The sequence below is a fragment of the Protopterus annectens genome, chromosome 10.part0 (assembly GCF_019279795.1).
Source record: "Protopterus annectens isolate FY-2018-M chromosome 10.part0, PAN1.0, whole genome shotgun sequence".
Lineage (NCBI taxonomy): Eukaryota > Metazoa > Chordata > Ceratodontiformes > Protopteridae > Protopterus > Protopterus annectens.
This window is the reverse complement of record NC_056744.1, coordinates 390,074,327-390,096,431: the sequence shown is the minus strand read 5'-3', so window position 1 is coordinate 390,096,431 and position 22,105 is coordinate 390,074,327.

The following is a 22,105-nucleotide window of genomic DNA, read 5'->3' as shown; positions in this document are numbered from 1 at the left end:
GATGTATCTGCAAGAAATTTTGTATTTTTCATGGATTTCATCATTAAAATTATTTTTAAGCATAATTACTTACAAAAAACACTTATTTATAGCTTACGCAAAATACATTAATCTAGAGATCCACCCTTATAAAAACAAAGGGAATTATTATCTTAATGCTACAGATAGTATAATTGGTGCACTTTTAAATGCCACCTCCACCCCAGCAGCCCAAGATCACAGCACATTAACTTAGATTTGCTTCTGCCCAATCTTTCTTCATTGCTTATACTGAAAAGCCTATACTTCGTACAAAACTAAAAAAAGTGTTCACTTACTTTAATATATTTTACACATACATTAGTCACTGAAAAGACCACCCCCACATTTACAATATCTCTGACTGCAAACTATACAGAACTGCTTTACAATATAGCATGCAGCTTGCATCATAAACTGTTTGATATAAATACTAATATGAACTGAAATTGTTTTAGTTACAGTTGTCTCTCTTTTTCCCTTTAGTGGCCTTCTCAGCATTAATTACATAAAGTGGGGTATATGCTTGAGTCTATATCACGTTATCGAAATCTTACTACACCGAATCACTAAAGGTTGATCTCTAGTGATCGATGTAGAAAAACATCAAATAACGTTTAAAAAAAACAAACAAAAATAAAAACTAACTAGTGTAGGCGGGGGGGGGGTTAAGCCCCCCTGCACCCACCTCCTACTTAAATACTCCAACTTCGAGACTGCACTACATTGAGGTAAATGGAAATCTCCCCTACGGAGATTTTCATTTATCTGCACAATGTTCTGCGCTTTTGATGTTGTGGTGCCGACAATATCAGCTTCGATATTGTCAGCTTTCGACATCATGAAGTAGACCCATATGCTTTATAGGGTAACCATTTGAAATGTTGGGACCCAGTAGACTGAGTCCAGAAACATGGAGACTGAATGGCCTGAAAAATGACTTACATATAGTAAGTCCAAAATGGTAGCTTCCCAGAATATTCCCTTTTCTCCATGGTATGGTGATCTTGGAGCTTGCCCCCTCATCAGGGAGTTAGACGGTTTGTCCCCATGCTGAAAATAAATTTAAGGAAGAGTTATCTTTGCGATTCACTCATCTCCTGGATTTTCTGTCTTTTTTTGGCTTGTCAGCACTCAGCATTTCAAGTGCCGACATTTTGATAAGTATCTTTACCGGCCACCCACAATTTTAACAAAGTCAACAAAAGTCCAGTCATTCTCAGCCACTTTTCTTATAAAGACCTATTTCACAAATATGATTGATGCTTTATGGTTTCCCATTTGTTCACTAATTTCAGTGTTGCTGGCCTTTTTGCTGATTATCTCCATCTCCCAACAACAGACTGGTTCGAATCCAAGGTACTGATCCTTCCAGGCAACTGCTGTGCTTTTTCTGTCTCTCAAGCATTTTACTTTGGACCACTGGAAAAGGTTTCACTAGCAAAGTTTGTCTATGAGCTTTATTGTCAAAAGAATGATAAGCAAAGTTCATTTCTCTTTACTGGCTCCCTTTTTGTTGGATAAACTTTTTTATTTCCTCCTTAGCCTGTTCTGCATAAAAGTGTCTTTGATCCTCCAGAAAAAATATTCTGAAGACAGCTGGGTGCCGCAGCTTGAATCTCACACCTGCTTCTCTGCACTCCCTGATCGCTGCGATAAATTTGATTCTCTAATGCCAGGCGTCCAGGGAATAATCATTTCCACAAGCACTCTGCTGTCTCCAGTTTTTAATACTTTTTCTTTCTTCCACAATTTTGTCAGGATCAACTCTTTCTGCTGGTATGATTGCATCTTTACTAATATAAGTATTGACTGTTTTCTCATGGTCAGCTTTGGAGCATGCAATTGATGTGCCTTTTCTATTAATAAATGATGCAGTAGAACATAAGTCCAGTTGCTTTTATGTGTTTTCAAGAAACATTAATACAGTCTGCCTCTTACATTTTTTGGTACAGCAGAAAATGTCAGGTTTTCTCTGTGTACTCTGTCTTCTAACTGTACCATTTCTGAAGCAACTCTTTTTGAGAAGCCTCATACTCAGCCAGCCTTTTTTTCATTTCAAATTAAGAATTTTTCAGTTTTTCAGTTCATCTTTTTTTCACCTATGGGTTCATAGGTGTTTGTTAGGCCAACGACCACAAGGGCCTTTTTAAGCTTAGCCATGTACCCCAAATCCCTGAAAAGTTTTGATACCCTTGATAAGTGTAAGCATGGGCCTGGGAGATTTTCTGGATTTTTATCTTTGAGTTGATATATTTATTCCTTCGCAGTTTCATTTAATTTAATCACGTCTGAGTACATTAGAATAATTTTTCTTCTAAATTACTGGAAGCCATGTCTTGTATGAAGGCTAAAACTTGAACTGCTTTTTTGCTGAACAGCTACAGGATTCTTCCTAGACAGTGTTTTCTCTGCACCTTATATGTCTGATTTTCTTTCTGGTTCTCTAATTCTTTCTGGCATCCAGGCAGTGTACTTACTAGCTAGTAACTAAATTTACCTAAGCTAAATACATCACTGGCCTTGTTTCTCAGCTTCTGTTTTCAACCTGGGAGAGCTGAAACTAAGGTGTTGTTCAGTCTGCAGCCATCCTAGAAATCCAAAACAACCACAATTTTGACATTTGTAAATATAATATTGACTTTTACTGAAGGGAAAGTAACCAAAAACAAAATATAGTTTCTTTCTAAATACAATCAAACATAAAAGAGTTTGAGAAGTCTAAACAAAACAGTTGAAGGAATTCAGATGGTGTTGGTATTCTAATAACTCTTCTGAAGGAGATGGGCTCATTTCAGGAGCTGCCAACAAGCTTATTTATAGCAAAAAGTATTCAGGTCATGTAGCAGACACCCATATTAAATACAGTTTTAAATAGTCCAGTCTTTCTTTCAAAAAAACAGAAATGATTAGACTTTCTCCATCATATAACAGGTTTAAGCATAAAATGTAGAAATAATTAGCAGGCAACCAGTGACCCTTCCTCTGTCAGTGCCATAATTAGCAGAATATAGTACAGTTATCAGTGCTTAATGAGTTATACTCCAGTCAGACTTACATTCAGACGTTTCCTCAGTTTTAGTGTAAAATCTAGCATTCCTCAGTTCTAAGGAAACTCCAATGAGCAAGATATCTGTTTTGTTTCCCACCGAATTAAGTGACTGTTTCAGTGGCATACACATGCTTGAGGTGAAATTGCTCGAGTGTCAGTAGTCCGGAGGAAAAAAAAGATGAACAGTATAATGAAAAATGCTTTCTCCATAGGAAATGATTGCTGGTGTGAGTTTTAATTGTGGGCCAATAATGATTCACTTATTTAGGGAGATTTCACCCTTCTTCAAGTTGATGTGACTATAGAGTGGGAATATATAAGTTCAGAAGTATAGGAGGCTTACCCTCACATAGTGGGTACAGAAAAATGTTTTTCACCATTTTGGATTCCAGACATTTTTTTTGTTCTTTTGGAATGTCGACTTTTGCAAAGTCAGCATTTCACAGCAAAACTTTTTCAGAATTGTAGCTAGGCTGTCAGGATACCAATCCAGCCCAACAGTCCCCAAATCTCTACTTAAGGACGAAAATCAGAAAAATGAAGGAAGGACATTGTTATCATTAGCTGCATGCTAGCAGGAGAAAAATGCTAATTGGCTTCTCAAGTTCATGCCAGTAGTGCTGGTAGAAGAGAACGTGTCTTTATTTGTATGATCTCTTGCCACAGTTTAGTAAAACTCCTTACTACAGCTCAGTTTCTGGTCCAAATGGTAGTATGGAGATTTGTTAATGAGATGTGGTAATCTATAGGAAGGATCTCCTTGCTACAGTTCATAAATCACAGAGTGCACTAGTGATTTCAGTAGCCACAGTTATAATCAGAAATTGCAGCTGCTTAAACCATTTTACTTTTTCACCATTATTGGCAACATTAATGCAGGGATGCATCAGATGTCAGTTGGGATTTACAATGGAGCAGCAATTGTATTCTAACTTCTTCATACCAGAGCAGCCATCCATCTTGCCCCATATTGCCCCATATTTGCTACAGCGCTGGATGTTCTATACTGCCTTAGCTTCTTCAGACTATAGTTACATCTTGCATTACCTTCTGAAAGGAATCAACCTTTCCTGTTTCATCCATCTTTAGGGGTCCCAGGTCATACCAAATCAAGGCAATAAGCAAAGACTTATTAAAGTAGACTCCATCACACATGTGTATGTGTATATATATATATATAATATGTACAAATATAGATATAGTGGATTATGATACCGTTGCAGAGTTGCTGATCCTGCCCACTTATTTTGTGTTCAAACATGGATGCCAAGAAATTCACCTCGAGATCGAAGCTGGAGAGATGAATCTTGGCATCCATGTTGAGAACACATAATGAGAACCAATCATAATTCTTTGTAGTACATGGGGTTTTATGTGTTCCATGTACATCTAGTAACAAAAAAAAACAGAAAAAAGTATTTTGCCACAAAACACTTAGCTGACACTGTCAGAGAGGTAGTGTAATGCAGTCCATTATGTTTACACTCACCTTTTGTGCCTATTAACTGTCGAGGTTTTCACAGAATGTCTGGATTATTGCTTCATATTTTTAGTCAGTTCCTCATAAAATTTGTGGTTTCAGACAAACCACCGTGGATTAATGTCAATAAATAATAAATAACATTTAAGTTTCAGACTCCATATCCTTTAGAAAATATGGAAAAACACACATCATGTTATTCTAACTACCTTTTATGTTTTTAAGAGGATGTTTGGGACACTTTATAGGTATGGACAGCAGACAGGAACAAATCTTTTGTTCTGCTGCTATTTGCTGGATAGTACTGGCAAATGGTCATGCCTTCGTTGAAGGCTGAGCGTCGGGCTGGCACTTCGGCACAGTACAAATCTACTGCCAATCATTAGCGGACCGGAGTTCCGCTGTGGCGACCCCTAATCGGGAAAAGCCGAAAGAAGAAGAGTGCCAAATTTACTACCGAGTGCTAGACCTGACCTTAACAACCAAAGCAGGGGGTGCCTAACAATTGTTAAGGTTGGGTCTCATGTCACTTTGACACTTAACTAATTCGTCTTTTTCTGAATGTCAGAGTGTAATCAGTGCACTCCATGCACTGCATATGTGTGTGTGTGTGTGTGTGTGTGTGTGTGTGTGTGTGTGTGTGTGTGTGTGTGTGTGTGTGTGTCAAGCTTTAGAACTGAACCTTTCACTTATTGAACAGACAAGACTTGGTGGCTGAAGTTTTATCAATAGTTGAAGTTGTTACAGTCATTTTGATCCTGGCTTGCATCCATTTTGGCTATATTTCATAGCAAGAATCAGGTTTACTGTCAATAATTATAAAATAATATGTAATATTACTGAGAGTTGTGCTAAAAGGTCTCAACATGAGGAGGCATCTGTAATTATCAAATAAAATTTTAGGAGAATGTGGAGTCATGGAGAAACACTGTTAATATTCCATATACAGCCTTATAACAACATTTTCAGAAGAATACAAACAAGTGTTATAACATTTCTTACACTGGTAGGGTAGTTTTGTCAAGAGCACAGGCTCAACATATGTAAATATGAGGAATGGTATAAAGTTATTGGTAGGAGGAAACAGCATGCCTTGGTGCAAATCAAGCATGAAAGCAGACATCAGTAGCTTCTTTCTTATTTTGCAAACAATGGAGAAACAAGTTGACTTTTGTGCTTTCAAGGCTGCTGCCAGGTGTTTGATAATATGAAAGAACCCTGTGATGCATGCAGTATCTAAAAAATGAAAGAACGAACAGTCATTGTTTCTCAAATGATATTTTTCAAAATATTCTTCAAATAGCATTGGTAAATGAAAGCTTATGCTTAACCTGCTGAGAAGTGTTTTTTTTTTTAAGTTGTTTAATCAATCATATTTAAATCACACCATGTATGAGCTGTACTTTTAAAGAATTTGTTATTTATTTATTGATTGATTGATTTTTAGCTGCTATCTTATATTTATTTTATGTAGCATGCTTAGATGATAGGTACTTTAAATAAAATTAAAGTCAAAGCAAAAATGCACATTACACAATTTGGATATGATACACATCTTTGCTATGAAAGCAGATGAGACATACATACATACATAAATAAATATGTAACAAAGACACATTTTAAGTGGCAAATAATGCAAAAATCTGCACTTCTTTTCTGTCTGCTGTACTTACGAACGGTACAAGCTAAACTATTGCATATTAGTACAATTAGCGCTGTAGTCGCGTGGGTTTCCTCTCACATCCCAAAGACATGCTGTAGGTGGATTGGACACTTTAAATTGGCCCTAGGTGTGAGTGTGTGCACGTGTGTGCCTTCTGTGGAAGGTTGTGTGCCGGGCTGGCAACTCCACACCATAAAACTCCACTGCCAATCATGAGCGGACAGCTGATCCGCTGTGGCAACCCCTAACCGGGGAAAGCCGAAAGAAGAAGAAGACTATTAGCGCTGTAGTAAGCTAATCATAGTAAAACACCATGTGTTACTGTCATTAATGCAGCGAAATGTATGTGGCTGAAATCTGTGCATACCACATTGGTCCTTTTCACAATGTCCCTATTGTCACAGACGAGTGTAATTTCTTTGACAACCTATTGAAGGAAATAGAGAAAAAAATAGCACAGATAAGATACTGTGTAAATCTGATTCTGAAATAAATCCTTTATTTTCCCATTTCAGCTATTCTGAAATTTCTAGTGTATGCAGGAAAACTGAGTAGATTGGGTGGCTATGCATTGACTCTGTAGAAAGCAGAGATGGGAGAAGTGACACTCTTTCCTACTGCTTCACTGTAATCGGTCATATTCACTATGCTGCATCATTCTACTTTATTTTAAAGGGTTTTGTGTGTTAAATTTCAGTGAGAACTGCAAGAATCTCAGCTGCAGCTGCCAAAAACATTTCACAAAACGAACTTGTTAAAAAAATGAAGATCTGTTTCTGCTTATGTTTACCAGTAATTTTTACAGAAAACTCTTTGCTGGATTTACTGAGTAGGAATAATTAAAACAAATTACTGTGCGATGCTGAACTACTTTGTAATTGTAACTACAGGGATACAAAATTGCAGTAATTGTAAGTATTGTTCGATTCATGTGGGTGATAACTAGATTGTTATGTTGCGGTTAGACATTCCTTTTTGGGCATGACTTGACAACACAAACTGCATTCAGCAACATCTGATACCTTGTCTTACAAGAGGCGGGTAGTGAAATGTAAGTGCATGTGATTAAATGGACAGGTAACTGGCTGAAAGACAAGCATGTGATTGTTTGGGTATTGCTTCTGTGAAATAGCAGGAAAACAGTGGGAGTGCAACAGGTTTGGTGCAAAGATCTGTCTTACTGTTTGCTGTTTAGCATACATGTGCCAGCAGGTAGGTGAGGTTAAAGGGACAGAAAGAGTTTGCTGAAAACACAAGATGTCTTATGTTGTACGTTTAAGGCAGTATCTACCTGTGTAACAACTGATACAAGCTTTTTTTGACTCGCTTGACTTGTCCACTCTCTACAAATCATGGAGGAACGTTAAGTTTGAAATCAAGTGGTCACTTGCAGCAAACACCAGTATAACTCGAATACAGCAGACACCATTATAACATTGACAAGTGAATAGTGTTATTATAGTGTTAGTATAAATTAATTGATCTGTCCCATAGGTCCAGTGACTTCCTCTATAATCTGTGCCACGGGGAGTAGGAGGAGGGCCCACAGGTACCACAGGATTGGTTTGGCTGAGCTTTTATTCAGTGTCTGAAGTGTATGCTGTGAGCACATTGTATGCATTTGTAGATCATTTTTAGATATGGAGATCGTGTCAAAATCAGCACTAGTACAAGAAAGGTGGAGCAAAGGCTTACTAAGCTTCATGGTGAGTACAGTATACAGGTGAATATAGGACATTTATTCTGTGATAGTTTCCTAAACAAGTATTATGCAGTACAAAGTTGGGACAGCATATGAAATGCTGAATTTGAAGTATGGTTCTGACACTAATGAGTGTAATATTTGTCTTATCTGATAGTCCATGCACATGCAACTAAAATTTTGAGTCCCAAAATTTCAAAAAATGAAGTTCTTCAATTTGCATCTTCACCAAAGGTACTGTGACCTCATATATACTACATTAAAAAGTATGTTAAAATATTCACACATTGGGTGCAGTGAGGACCTGCCTCCTTTAAAAGAATACAACTTCTTGAAATCCCCAGTTTTTGAAACTTCAGGCATCTGAAATTTAAAACATTGAAAGTTCAGTATTGAGATGTGTGTTGTACACATGTGTACTCTTCTAGTCATGTAACAAGACATCTATATGCATCTCTGTGTTCATGACAGTGTATATTTTATACGTGTACTATGCTACCTGAATTAGTAATAATGCATCACTACTGTATATCTTTTTACACGTAGTGTGCTTCACATCATGTGCTGATCTGTATCTTCTATTGTGCCTTCTTTCAGATCACGCTGAAAAAGAGGACAAGTAACATAAAGAAGGCTGAGAGGATGAACTTGCTGTTGAGCACAGGAAGTGAAGGAAGTGGGTGAAGTGGCCAACCTTCCCTCTGAACATGGAGGTTCAGGAGCTCCAGAAGCAGTTGCAGACCGGAAGGATGAATTGCTGATGTCACAGAGGATTGGTTAGTTGCAGTATGTAAGCTGGTAGAAGTGTCACTCCAGGAGAAGCCTCTAGAAGTGAGGAGATCCAACATGACTGGAGATAGCCAACCTCAGTGAGAGCTGTAAGGCTGCAACACTGCAACAATAGCCATTATGGTAACTGATGATTTTTTTCATAACTCAATAAAAATAACATTTTCTATAAAAAACTGCACATATGCTTTTATTTACTTTGTTGTGGCATTGTGAGATTAGTGTTATCTAAGAGTGTGTGTGTGTGTGTGTGTGTGTGTGTGTGTGTGTGTGTGTGTGTGTGTGTTTGTGTGTCTGTGTATGTGGGTGCCTGTGTATGAATGCACACATGCATGTGTGTGTGTGTGTGTGTGTGTGTGTGTCTGTGTTTGTGTCTGTGTGTCTGTGTGTATATGCATGCAAATATGTATCTGTGTGTGTTTGTGTATATGTGCACATGTGGTGTTGTGCATGAGTGCATGCATATGTTTTTGTGTCTGTGTGTGCATATGTCAGAGAGCTTGTTATGACACTTTTTAATGTGTGGGTTAGGCATCTGTACATTATTTTTCTTGCAGACACCTACATGTAGTCATTATACTTGTGTAATATGTTTGCATGTGTGACGTCCCCACTCTGAGCCAGTAATCAAGGAGCCTGAATCCCCACCATTGACACTGGAAAGGGACGTTCACTTGGAACAAAAATAGATGCACCCATTATTTCCAGATGCAGCTGTCTGCATCAAGCACAATTTCCCTTAAGAGCACACAGGGAACACACTCAGTCAGGGATCTGGGTTTCTGTCTCCCTCCAGGTCCCCAATAAGACTCCCCACTGGAGCAGCTATAGAGCTGAGACCTCAACCAAGTGTCCAAGCCAAGTTCTCCAGCACCCTCTCTGTGAAACCTGTGATTTGTGTCTGTACTCCAAACAGCTGACACACAGACACTCTTTGAGATTTGATTTTCACACACGTATACACACACACACACACACACACACACACACACACACACACACACACACACACACACACACACACACACACACACCTACCTGGGAAAGGCTGGTATAGATTTACTAGCTATGTTCCCTTCTGCCCAGACTGTAAGGTAGTTACATCGTCACCAGACACTCAAAAGCCATCTACTCTAAGGCTCTTGTATGGGCACCCAACTATACTGAGTGAAATTAATATTAATACAAATGGCAGTTTGACCAAGATCAAGGCTTTCAGGAGTGCCCAGAGTTGTCACCAAATATGTATAATTACTCCCAGAGATTAAAATATTCTCTAAAAGACCAGCCATTGTGAACAGTTTAAATATATTTAATAATAAATAAGAAAAGAACATGAAAATACTAGATATCTATTTAAAGTAAACACTAGAGTTTCATGTCACAGGAAATATTAAAATGACACAGATGAATAGATTCACACAGATACAGAAAAACAATACTTAACTAATCTCACTATATTTTCCTGACTGATCTAAAGAATTACTATTCCCTGGCTTACTTATTAGACCAAGTCAAAATAAAGTAGGTAAGGGGTTCTTCTCTGTTAGGTTCCATAAACAGACTGCAATGATACTTCAGTCTCATCTATTATTAAAATATAATTTTTAGTGATGAATTACAGAATAACATCACATATATCTGGTCATCTGACTTCTGGTTCCCATGCTATTTCCTTGGCTAGAAGCTGTCAGGATTTAGCACGTGTCAGTAATACACACACAGATAGCCTTGGTAAGATCTGTTGCAGCTCTTGGAAGTCATAAAACAATTTCAGACCTCCACCCTTCCAGCAATTAGTTCACCCCAAAGACAATGCAGGAACTTCCTAGTACAGACTGTTTGTCTCTGGCTGCACTGAAAACTATAAGACACAATCTGTATGGCCTAGGCCCAGTAATTTCATTTCAGAATATTTTCAAAGTCAGGTTGATTGAGATAAACCTCTTCTCTTCCAGTATCCTGCTAAAACATACACATTTAATCTGTTACAATACAGTTGGGACCCACTGTTGGTACATTTTTAACACAAGCAACTTTAGAAGTACATTTTCAACACAAGCATCTGTACAACTCAGTTTAATATAAAAATGGCATGTAATTCCTTACAAATTTCCAGCTAACTGTGCTGGCATATGTTACGCATCTGCTTCCCTACTTCTCCTGACATAGCCGGCAAAACCTTGCATCATCACAGCATGTGTCTTGCTTACTATCCATGGATGCTTTAGGTGCTTTTAATTGCTTTGTATAATTTCTTCCATTTGTTTTGGGTTTCTAATACCATGACGGGAATGGACACCATTTCTAAGTCAGGGTGCAATGAGAGTTCTTGAAATCAGTACGGCTTCAGTCTTTGATATTAGCTAAGAGTGCTCTTCTCAGTACCTGCAATGTACCCAGAATTGACTCCTTCTGCAATGCATATGGAGTTACATGTACTGGTAGTATATTTAAGTATGACTGTAGATTCAGTTTTATTAGACTCATTGCTCCTACTACTATTGGAACTATCTGAGTGTCTTTCTTGCACATTGCTCTCATTGGATTTGCATATTCATAACAGTGATCCACAAAGAGTGGTGCTACAAGGCTATATAAATACCAGACTGTCAAGATGACTAGGGAAATATGGAGGAATTTTTTCTGAACACGCTCCCTATTGGAAATTTGTAATGTAATTTACGCATAACTGATAGGGGGACAGCTGCTATGTTGTTAAGGGGATTTACATGTATGTGCACTGGTTTGGTTTATAGAAATGATTCTATAATGAACTCATCTGTATAGAAAGTGTGTAAATTGCCCTGAAATTATGCCAGAAAGCAACCATTTTCAGTCGAGTATGGCGATGCAATGGAAGCTGATATTCATCGGTATAGCTGGATATTTTATAGGTTCATAGGTCTATCTGCCCGAAGGCATATATTAGCCCAGCCACGTTGTGCGGTATTCACTGCCCCTTTAGTAGTTCCCTAGACCCTTGTACTAGCAGCTAGTGCCCTTGTCCCCCATCTAGTAGTGCTGTTGGTGTGATCCCCAGTGTGAACTTTCTGTTACCCATCCACTCATCAAGGTTCCTCTTGAAGAGTGATAGTGAGGGGCTCTGTCTTATGTAGATCGGGACCCTGTTCCATAGTAAGGGAAGTCTCTGTGAAGGGAATCTATCCCTCCAGCATGTTCTATTCATTGTTATGTTGAGGTTTATATCCCTAGAGCATGTAGGTCAAGTAGATTTGGTTTTGCTAAGATGGAGCATGTTCAACAATTCTGGGTTGAACATAGCTCTATACGTTAGACAGAGATCGCCTCTGAGAAAGCGGTATGCAACAGAGAACAGTCTTTGCTTTTTCAATCGTGCTGCATAGGGCAACTGTTTGAGGCCAGTAATTCTCTTGGTTAGGTACCTCTGTGGTCTCTCCAGCTGCTGGAGATGTCTAGCCAGGTACATTGCAATTGGTGCATTGTACTCAATAATGGGTCTGATGAGGGAAGAGTAGAGGGGCACCATTACATCCTTAGATCTTGATGCGAACCCTTTATTCAAGGTCACATGGGCGAAATGTGTATTTCAGTGCTTGTTCATTCCTGGAGATATTATAGAAGGGGGGCTGTTTGGTGAAATGTGTATTTCAGTGCTTGTTCATTCCTGGAGATATTATAGAAGGGGGGCTGTTTGGTGAAATGTGTATTTCAATGCTTGTGCACACCTGGAGATATTACTGAAGGGGTCGCTTGGGTGAATGTTTTATTTCATTGTTTCTGCATACCTGGAGATATTACTAAAGGGGTCACTTGGTTAACATTATTTTAGTGTTTGTGCATACCAGGGTATGTTACTGAAGGGGTCGCTTGGGTGAAATATTTGTTTCACTGGTTACGCATACCAGGGCATGTTACTGAAGGGGCTGCTTGGGGGAAATGTTTATTTTAGTGCTTATGCCTACCAGGGCATGTTACTGAAGAGGTTGCATGGGTGAAATATTTGTTTTAGTGGTTATGCATACCAGGGCATGTTACTGAAGGGGTTGTTGGGTGAAATGTTTATTTTAGTGTTTGTGCATATCAGGATACATTACTGAAGGGGTTGCTTGGGCGAATGCTTCATTTCGGTGCTTGTGCATACTGTGCATACTAGTAAATGTTACTGAAGGGGGTTGCTGGAGGAGATGCGTAATTCATTTGTGTGTCAGGTAATTTCTTGTTCATACATGGTCAGCCTGCTGAAGTGATCGCTGGGGAAAATAATTTATTTTGTCGTTTTAGTGCTTGTGCATACTTAATGCAAACTAATGAAGAGGTTGCTGGGGGAAGAATTATTTTGTTTGTCAGCGAAGTGCTTGTGCATACCTGGGCAAACAAGTTTGTGGATTGCAACTCCAATATGAAAGGTGACACACTGTATTTAAGAATAGATGTGCATACTGCAGGGATGTTGGACTGTAAATTGCAAAGCCATCTGATTAGCATACTACTCTTTGCAACACTTTTCATTTCCACCTTATTATTTTTTAGGCCTAGTGCATTAGTATAAATGGCTTCTATGAATCACACCTTTGCTATGCTTACTCATAAGCATCAAGAATATCCTTATCACTTTTGCGTAAGTGACTATGAATAGCGATCTTTGTGTCTCTCTGTATGTTAGGCACTGTAATCACTAGGTGTAGCAATTTCAATGATCAATGTTACTTTTGTCTTCTTTTCACTGACTACTATATCTAGTTTTCTTACATATATTTTTTGAAATGTTGGTAATGGATGATCCCATGTGATATAAACTTCATCATTCTCTATAATGCGTTGCCATTCATGCTTCGAATATTTTTCAGCATTTTTCTATGTTGTAGTGCTTGCAGAATCCCCACTGCAGTGGTCTTGCTACATTACTGTGCTTTTCAGTATACCGACCTGCTGCCATGAGTTTATCCCACCCAACAACAAGATGTGTGACTGCCTCCCATTTTTGTTTTACAGAACTTGTTTGCATTTGCCGGTTTCTCCCACATTTCAATGGACTTTATAAACCGGTGTATGTGTGTGTGTAGTCCAGTATCCTAGGTTGCTATTAGTTGCTTTTCAACTTTGGGTTTCAAAATTCACCTCTCCTTAACCAAATCCGGAATCAAATCTTGATCAACATTGAGGTTGTTCCAGAAGATCTCTATACTTTCCATTATATTTTTGGACTTTCCAGATTTTTTTCCCTTCTTATCTGATCTTTCCTTACATTCTTTCTTTCTTTTTTGTTTTTGGCATATTCAGTTGCTATCTGATTTTTATCTACTAATGGTTTGATTTCTATTCCTGCTTGGCACCGAAATGCTTCTGTCAAACTTAGCAAAGATGTCATGTTAGACTTCTCCTCATGTTTTAAAACTTTCACTATGTTTGGAACTGATGAGTCAGCAGATATGAATGCAGTCCCATGACTGCAAATCTATAGATGTAGCCCATTTTGAGGAGGCCCATGCCTCCATCAGAACGAGGAATACACATTCTTGGTATACAATAATTTTTATATATCATTTGATAAGCATGAAGCACTTCCTTGTTTTTGTATTCAGTTGAGCCAGTACTTTTTGAGGCCAGTGTATCACCCCAAAATTGTAAGCTATGACAGGAAGCTCAAATTAATTTATAGCTTGGACTTTACTCCCAGATGTCAGGGCAGTTTTTAATATTATTTTTAGTCTTCTGAAGTATTCCTTACTGAGCTTTATTTTCATTTGTTCCGATGTTATTGCCAACCTTTCAACAAGTCCCAAATATCTATACACTGCTTCCTGCTCAAGTTCCTTTATATCACAATCCTATCTCAGACTGAAATTTTGTTGGTGCTGCAGCTTTCCTTTTATAAAGTCTGCTTTGGTACATTTATCAAGACCAGATGTCATTCTTGGTTTACTATCAAAATGCTGCCGTGCAATTGCACAGCTATGAAGTATTTGAACAACATATGTTCAAATACTTCATAGTTCGGCAGGTTATGTGAGCGAACGTTATCATTGCAAATGGACTGTGCATTCACAATTATAACGTTCGCTCATGTAAGGGGATCGCGGTACAGTGCGGTTAGGGAAATACATCCCTTTCCTCACCATAGTGCGATCTAAGAGTTGGAATATTAAGTTGGGGGAGTGTGGGGGACGCAGCCCCCCTCAGGGGGGTGCAGGGGGGGGCTTGCCCCCTGTATAGATGTGAGTTTACGCTAGTTAGGTAGGGAGTTAAGGGAAGGGTGGGAGTGCTGTTGCGACATTTTCGACAATTAACAGTTGTTTTCGACATTAGGTGCATACGGAAATGTTAATTTCTGATGTTAAAAGTCGAAGTTTCGTACACTTTTTTTTTATTTTTGATTTTTTGATAGTAAACCGTCATTCTTAAATCATCTGAAAAAGTTTTAATGATTTATAGTTGTGGTTTCAACTTCTCATCTGAAGAATTGTGCAATTTTAAGTCATCCAAAAAATGTAGATGAATAAGGATAGTTTCTGGGAGCCAAATTGTAACCACAGCCTAATCTGTTAAGTAAACAGTTTAATGGGTTAAGGGCAAGACAAAATAGCAACATTGACAAAAAAATCACCCTGGAATATCTCCCTTTGAATTTTTATCCTTGGGATAATCATTTGTCCTTTATCATGGCTTAACTGCAAAGTGGTTTGCCTCTTTTTCATTGTCACTGTAATGTAACAGATCAGTGTAGGGTGTATCTTATACATCTGTAAGCATTGCTTTATACAAGAATGTGGGATGCTGTCAGATGCTTTTTTGTAGTCTATCCACGCCATACTTAGATTCTTTCCCTTTTTACATCTATCGCTTATGGCATAATTTAGTAACAAATGATCATTTGTTCCACATGACTGTTTGTTATCTTTTTGTTTTAGTGCCATAACTATTTTTTTTAAATGTCCATAAACGTTATCTGCATCAGTTCTAATATATAATTTGTATATTGTTGAAAGGTAAGTTATTGGTCGATGGCTTGCAGATTCATTATTAGGGAGGATTATCATTTTCCCTGTTGTTAGCCAGGTTGGTATCTGTTTGGGATGCACATATAAGTAATTTTTACTCAGGGCTCAAATATTTGTGTAAAGATGTTAATACCTTTAGCCTGATGTTAGGTATTGTGCCTGGGCCTGGGGTTTTCCATTTAGGAGCTTTACCTAATTTTGTCTCAAATTATTTGGCTGTTACTTCATTCCATTTTATAAACTCGACATTAAAGCTTCTTACTGTTTTTTTTTCTAATTTTTCTATCCATTCACCTTCTTTGCTCTGTTTAACATGGTCTTCATAAATACTTCTCCAAAATGTGCCCATTTCTTCTTTTTTGGTGGTGTTTCAATTTCTTTTGATTTTGTTTCCAAGTTCTCTTTAAAACCTTTTTGCATTGTCAGTGAATTGCTTATGCTGTACTTTTTCTTCATATTTATTTGTATACCTCCTAAGTTTTTCTGCCTTTGATGGTGGTTTTAGTCTATTATTTGAAATAGTATATGGTAAATCCTGGTCTGTTTTGATACTGTACTTTTGCCATGTCTAACTCTCTAAGTACTTCTGACGATCTGTTCCCTTTTCTACAGTCTCCTAACAGTGATACGTCTTGTCTTAATTGCTTTATAGTTTTCTCTTTTCGATGCTTCCAGAGTGGCATGCTACTTATTGCATTCCTTTCCTTTCCTTTGTTGTTGTACATTTTTGTGGTAACAGTCTATCCATTATTAGTTTAACTGCACGGTAATATAACCTGTTTATTTCTGTTATATCACATGAACTTCATCTTAATAATTTTGATTACAGTGTTCATTTGTTTTATCAGTCTTCTACCATTTTGAATCTTATTTACTTCCTGTAATCTGTTTCTTTCATCTATCTTAATATGTCTATCCATCTCTATTAAATCAAGCAGGTCTTCCCTTAGATCATTTTCTTTTGGACTGTCAGCATCTTCTTTGTCATCTTTCCTGTGAGTATTCTGCACCATATTGTCTTCAGATGCACCAGCTTCATGTGCTGTTCTTCAATTGAGGATGTACTGGCCCATCACTCCACAGTATTACCTGGTTCAGAGTTGCTACTATTTCTTCTTCTTTCCCTTGCTATGAACCTTCAACTGGACTTTCATACCAATCTCTTACAGAAGGCTCCAGAGCATTGCCATGTGGCAAATTTTCTTCAGATGCTTCCCACTCCACCTGTTACTCCTTAATCTGGGAACTTATTGTTCCATCATGCTAGAACACAGCCTGTGTTGTAGTCTCCATGCTAAATCCTTATCTTTAGTTTCTGTTTGTTTAACTTGTACTTTACTAATCCTATTTTTAACATTTCCCCCTTTGTGGTTTTATTTATTTATTTTTTTGTATTGTTAAAATATTGCACCACTGCATGCTGTACAATCACAGCTGTGATAACAGACATATACTTTTAGGGCACAAGTGCACTGCTGCTGACTTTGCATGCTGTACAGCATATGCTGCAGTGAGTGCTTTCCAGTCACAACAGTGCTAGTTATTTCCATTTTCATGACTGTCATTCAGTGAATCACATGTTCTCTGTCATTTGACCTGCAACATGGTGATGGATAGGCAGCTAGCCCTTGCCATTCATTGCATTTGTTTGTGTTAGATGGTGATATAGGTCAGGTTGATGCACCACAGTCTCTGTACAGTATATTTGATATTATATATAACACATTTGTCATTTGCCTTACTGGGCTTCTGACAGACTGTGTATTGTACACTAGGGTGCAACCTGCCTGAATATACACATGCTTTAAGAATTTAAGTTACACCAATGCAGGAAAAATAGTTGCATTGTGTGAGCTGGGGGCAAACCCTAAGTACCCCTTGCATAAAACATTGGCCCCTGTTTCTTTTTATTTAAAAAAGCATCCCGTAAGGTCATAATACCTTGCGGAAAGTTTAATATAGTTGTACATATTGCATAATTATGCTTTTGACAGAGTACAATGCATAATCATTGACTTTCTGATGTAATCATACCCAGTGCTTTATTCATGGGTAGGGTGGTACATTTCTTTGTGTGTGTGTGTGTGTGTGTGTGTGTGTGTGTGTGTGTGTGTGTGTGTGTGTGTGTGTGTGTGTGTGTGTGTGTGTGTGTCAGTGGACCATGGCAGTACATCCATGGATATTTTGACCATACAGAAATGCCATCTATATAATCATTCACATGCTACTTAGCCTGCTAATTTTAGCTCCTGTTTATCAAAGCCAACACATTGCTGCATGTATGTGTGCTGCCAGGGTGGAGAAAACTGATTTAAAAATGTAATTGTTTCCCTTATTTCAAACTGTTGAAACTTTGTAATCTATATTTGAGTGCATTTAATCTACAGTGTGTGTGTTTCCAATGCCATGAAAATGTGTATAACCTTGTGACTTTTTTTGTGTGTCTAAAAAAGAGAGAGAAAGATGAAAGGCAAATGAGAAACATATAAAACTTATAACTGAAATCTAAAATTTAACTTTTTGTAGTTTCTCAGGAAAGACCTAATTGCTTGTTCATAGGTTCATAGGTAGGTACTGGGCTATCTGCCCGAAGGCATTTATAAGCCTAGCCAGAATGTGTTGGGTTTCGCCACCCCCTTAGATTAGTTCCCTGTGCCTCTGTCCAGCAGACCCACTGAAGTGATCCCCGGGGTAAACTTTCCCATCCACTCGTCAAGGTTTCTGTTGAAGAGTTTTAGTGAGGAGCTCTGCCTAATGTAGATTGGAATCTTGTTCCAAAGCATGGGAAGTCTCTGGGACAGGAATCTATCTCTCCAGCACGTCCCATTTATTGTTGTGGTGAGGTTTAGACCCCTAGAGCGTGTGGCTTGAGGGGATAAGGTTTTCTTTAGGTGGAGCATGTCCATCAATTCTGGGTTGGACATGGCCTTGTATGTCAGGCAGAGATCACCTCTGAGTAGGGGGTATGCAACCGAGTACAGCTGGAGTTTCTTCAGTCGAGCTGCATAGGGCATCTGTTTGAGGCCAGTGATCCTCTTGGTGAGGTACTTCTGTGGTCTTTCCAACTGTTGCAGGTGTCTTGTAAGGTACATCCCAAATGGGGCGTTGTACTCTATGATGAGTCTAATGAGTAGAGGGGCACAATGACCTCTTTTGATATGGATGCGAACCCTTTTGTGATTAGGTGGGCCATGTAGAAGGATTTTATAACCACTTTGGCAATATGATTATCAAAGGAGAGATTACTATCTACTTGGGTCCCCAAATCCCTTATTACGTCTTCCGTATTTAGGGGACTACCACCTATGTGGTAGTTTGTGGGTACTTTGTTTTTTCCAAAGGGGATGACTATGCACTTTTTGGCATTTAGCTTGAGGCCATGATTTTGACACAAGGTATCTGTCTCAGTGAGACCCTTTTGGAGGATGTCTCTGTCAGCCGGAGAGTCAATTATAGCCCCTAGTTTGCAGTCGTCTGCAAACGTGGTCAGCCATAGTCCTCCTGTGCTTGCCTATATCTCTGTGAAGTATATGCTGAACAGGAGGGGTCCTAGGACTAAGCGCTGGGGAATGCCACTTGTAACCGGTTTAGAGTTGGACCTAGCTCCCACAACTTTCACCATGTGGGTTCTGTCCCTGAGCCAGGTGGCAACCCATCTTGTGATGTAGGGGTTTATGTTCAGGCTGGTGAGCTTGTCTATAATACCAGAATGGGGAATGGTGTTGAAGGTCTTTGCGAGGTCTAGGTAGGCTGTGTGTACCACCTATCCCTCATCTATAGCCTTGGTAACTGTCTCAAAGAAGTCCACCAGGTTTAGGAGGCATGATCTTCCCTTAACAGAGCCTCCTAGGTAGGGTACAGTGTTTGGAGGTTCCCAATGTCTCTGTTAATGAGTTCCATGATGATGTGCTCCATAGCCTTGCAGACCAAGCTAGTCAGGCTTATAGGGTGATAATTCCTGGGGTCTGTTGTGGCTTCACCTTTGTGGAGTGGAATAACCATTGCTGTATGCCACTCTATGGGTACGTAGCCTGTGGAGAGGCTGAGTTTGAACAATGTGTTTAGGTGAGGGGTTAGTTCATCTTTGAGCTTATGTAGGATGCAGCCTGGGACACCGTCCGATCCCATTGATGCTGTGTTTTTGGAGAGGGCTGTTTTAACCTGAGTATCTGTGATTTCAGGGGCTCTACATTCTTCTGGTATGGTTATGGGCCCTTTTGGGGGTGAGAGGGGGTGAAGTTTGTGCTGAACCTGTCTGCCAGGATGGTGGCGATATCAGTCGGTTCAGTGTATTTTGTGCCATTCTCCATTAACTCCAGGCACATCTGAGCATTGCCACTTAGATTCTTGACATAGCTAAAAAATGCCTTGTGGTTATCTTTGGAGTCCTTGGCAATTTTTCTTTCGAAACTTGCCTTGGATGATTTAAAGTGGTGTGTTTGGTTTCTAACAATATCTAGAGTGGTGACAGTATTATTAAGCTGTGAGGAATTAGAGAATTCTACCAGCCTTCCTTGGAAACTGTGTGTGTGTGTGTGTGTGTGTGTGTGTGTGTGTGTGTGTGTGTGTGTGTGTGTGTGTGTGTGTATGTGTGTGCGCGCGCACGCATGTGTAAATAATAATTTGTTTGAAAGGCAGTTACTGTGGGTTGGGGGTATTGTAAGATACTGTCGTTCACAAGAGAGTGTTTGAAAGGGACCTGAGGTACTATACCAAAGACTCATTTCTGTAAGTGGTCAGTGTGTAGTCCTAGTCTGGGTGAAGATATTGGAAGCACCTATACTGTACAGCAGTGAATATTTCCTTTATGCTGTTGCATTTTGTGAATTGGTCATTGAATCAGATTTATGTGCATGTTACTTTTATATTTTAGCCCATTGAGTACCTGTGGTGTGAGTTCAGAAACCATCCCTCTGCTAGCCTTCAGACCTTTTTGGATCCAAGTACCATAGCTCCTGTCCTTCACATAAGTCAGGTGGTACACTGGTTGGCAGAGTTGGATTGTCACATTTGGGCAGCAGAGATACACCATCCATCACACCATTATTGTGCTGCTTGAACAGCTTGAACAGCACACTTGGCAGCACACCCCCTGTTCTTTCTGCTGTGCCATTGATCATAACATCAAATCAATGTACCACAGGGCTGTGCACAATCTTCATTGTGTCACAGGTTTTCCTACCGTAATTCATGTGTTTCGTAGGCACATATTGATGTCGTATCCTCCAGCTTTGAATCACATATTGCATAGTCAATGTGTTCAACTATACTTTGCAGTAACTTGCATACACAATGTGTAGATTTTTCTTAATCCCCCCCATGGTCTTAACCGAGTGACAAATTATATGTATTTGTGGATCTCATGATAATTGTTTGAATTATTGGTGACATCATTATATTAGATCAAAACTAGAAGCTTCTGAAGGCTTCACCCTCTAAATCTGCATGTGTGGAAGGGGTCTATGCCCTTCAGTCATTAATTTTAAAATAATCATTTCCAGAGTTATATAACTAAGAGAGTGTCACCCCTGTGGAGTGAGTTTCCCCATTTCAGATTAATTAGTTGTGTTATATCTAAGTGATCCTGAAAGATGTTTAGAACACATCTAGGAGATTAGTAGAGAGAGTAAAGGCCATGAACTGTATGTAGCTTTATCATGCAGTCTTTGGTATGATTCCTGTAATCCCTTCTTATAACTCATTACAGCTGAATGACATCTCCAGGTACTTCTGTAGTTATGTCCTACTGATGCCTTTAGGCGTCAAATATTACTTGTTCATATTTGCATTAATAATTGCAAAATCATGCTACATGCAAAGTATTAAACAATTTAATCTTAAAGCTTACACAATGATAAGCACAAATGTAATGATATTTAACATCTGTCTAGTTCAGGCAAAGACTTATCAATTGTTGTTCAGATAACATTTATTTATATTGTCATAAAATTTCATATCTTTCTAAATATCTGTGTAACCTAGTTTCACAGACAGAACTGTTTAGCCTCATATGAAAGCTCTCAGCTGGATGAACAAAATGCTGCTGACAGTATGTGTGCAATTTGAGTAGTTGCTAAAATATTGTAAGCTGTTTACAAAATATTACAAATGTAATCATTACTGAGTTTACTGTGACTTATAAAATCCAGTATAAGACCTAGAACATAAAGAATATTACAACTATAAAATAGTTTGCACTGAATAGTTTGAAATTTATACTTGTTTAGTAACCTCTGTGGTTCCAGACATATGAATATTTGTTTCTTTTATTTTAAAAAAAACAACTTTTTATTAATTTTAAAATAAAGATTGTACAAAATTATTTAAAGATAAATAGAACAAAAACACAACTATTTACAGATGTCCACGACAAAAATCAAACATAGAAAACAAAATCATTAAAATTTATCAAGTAAAT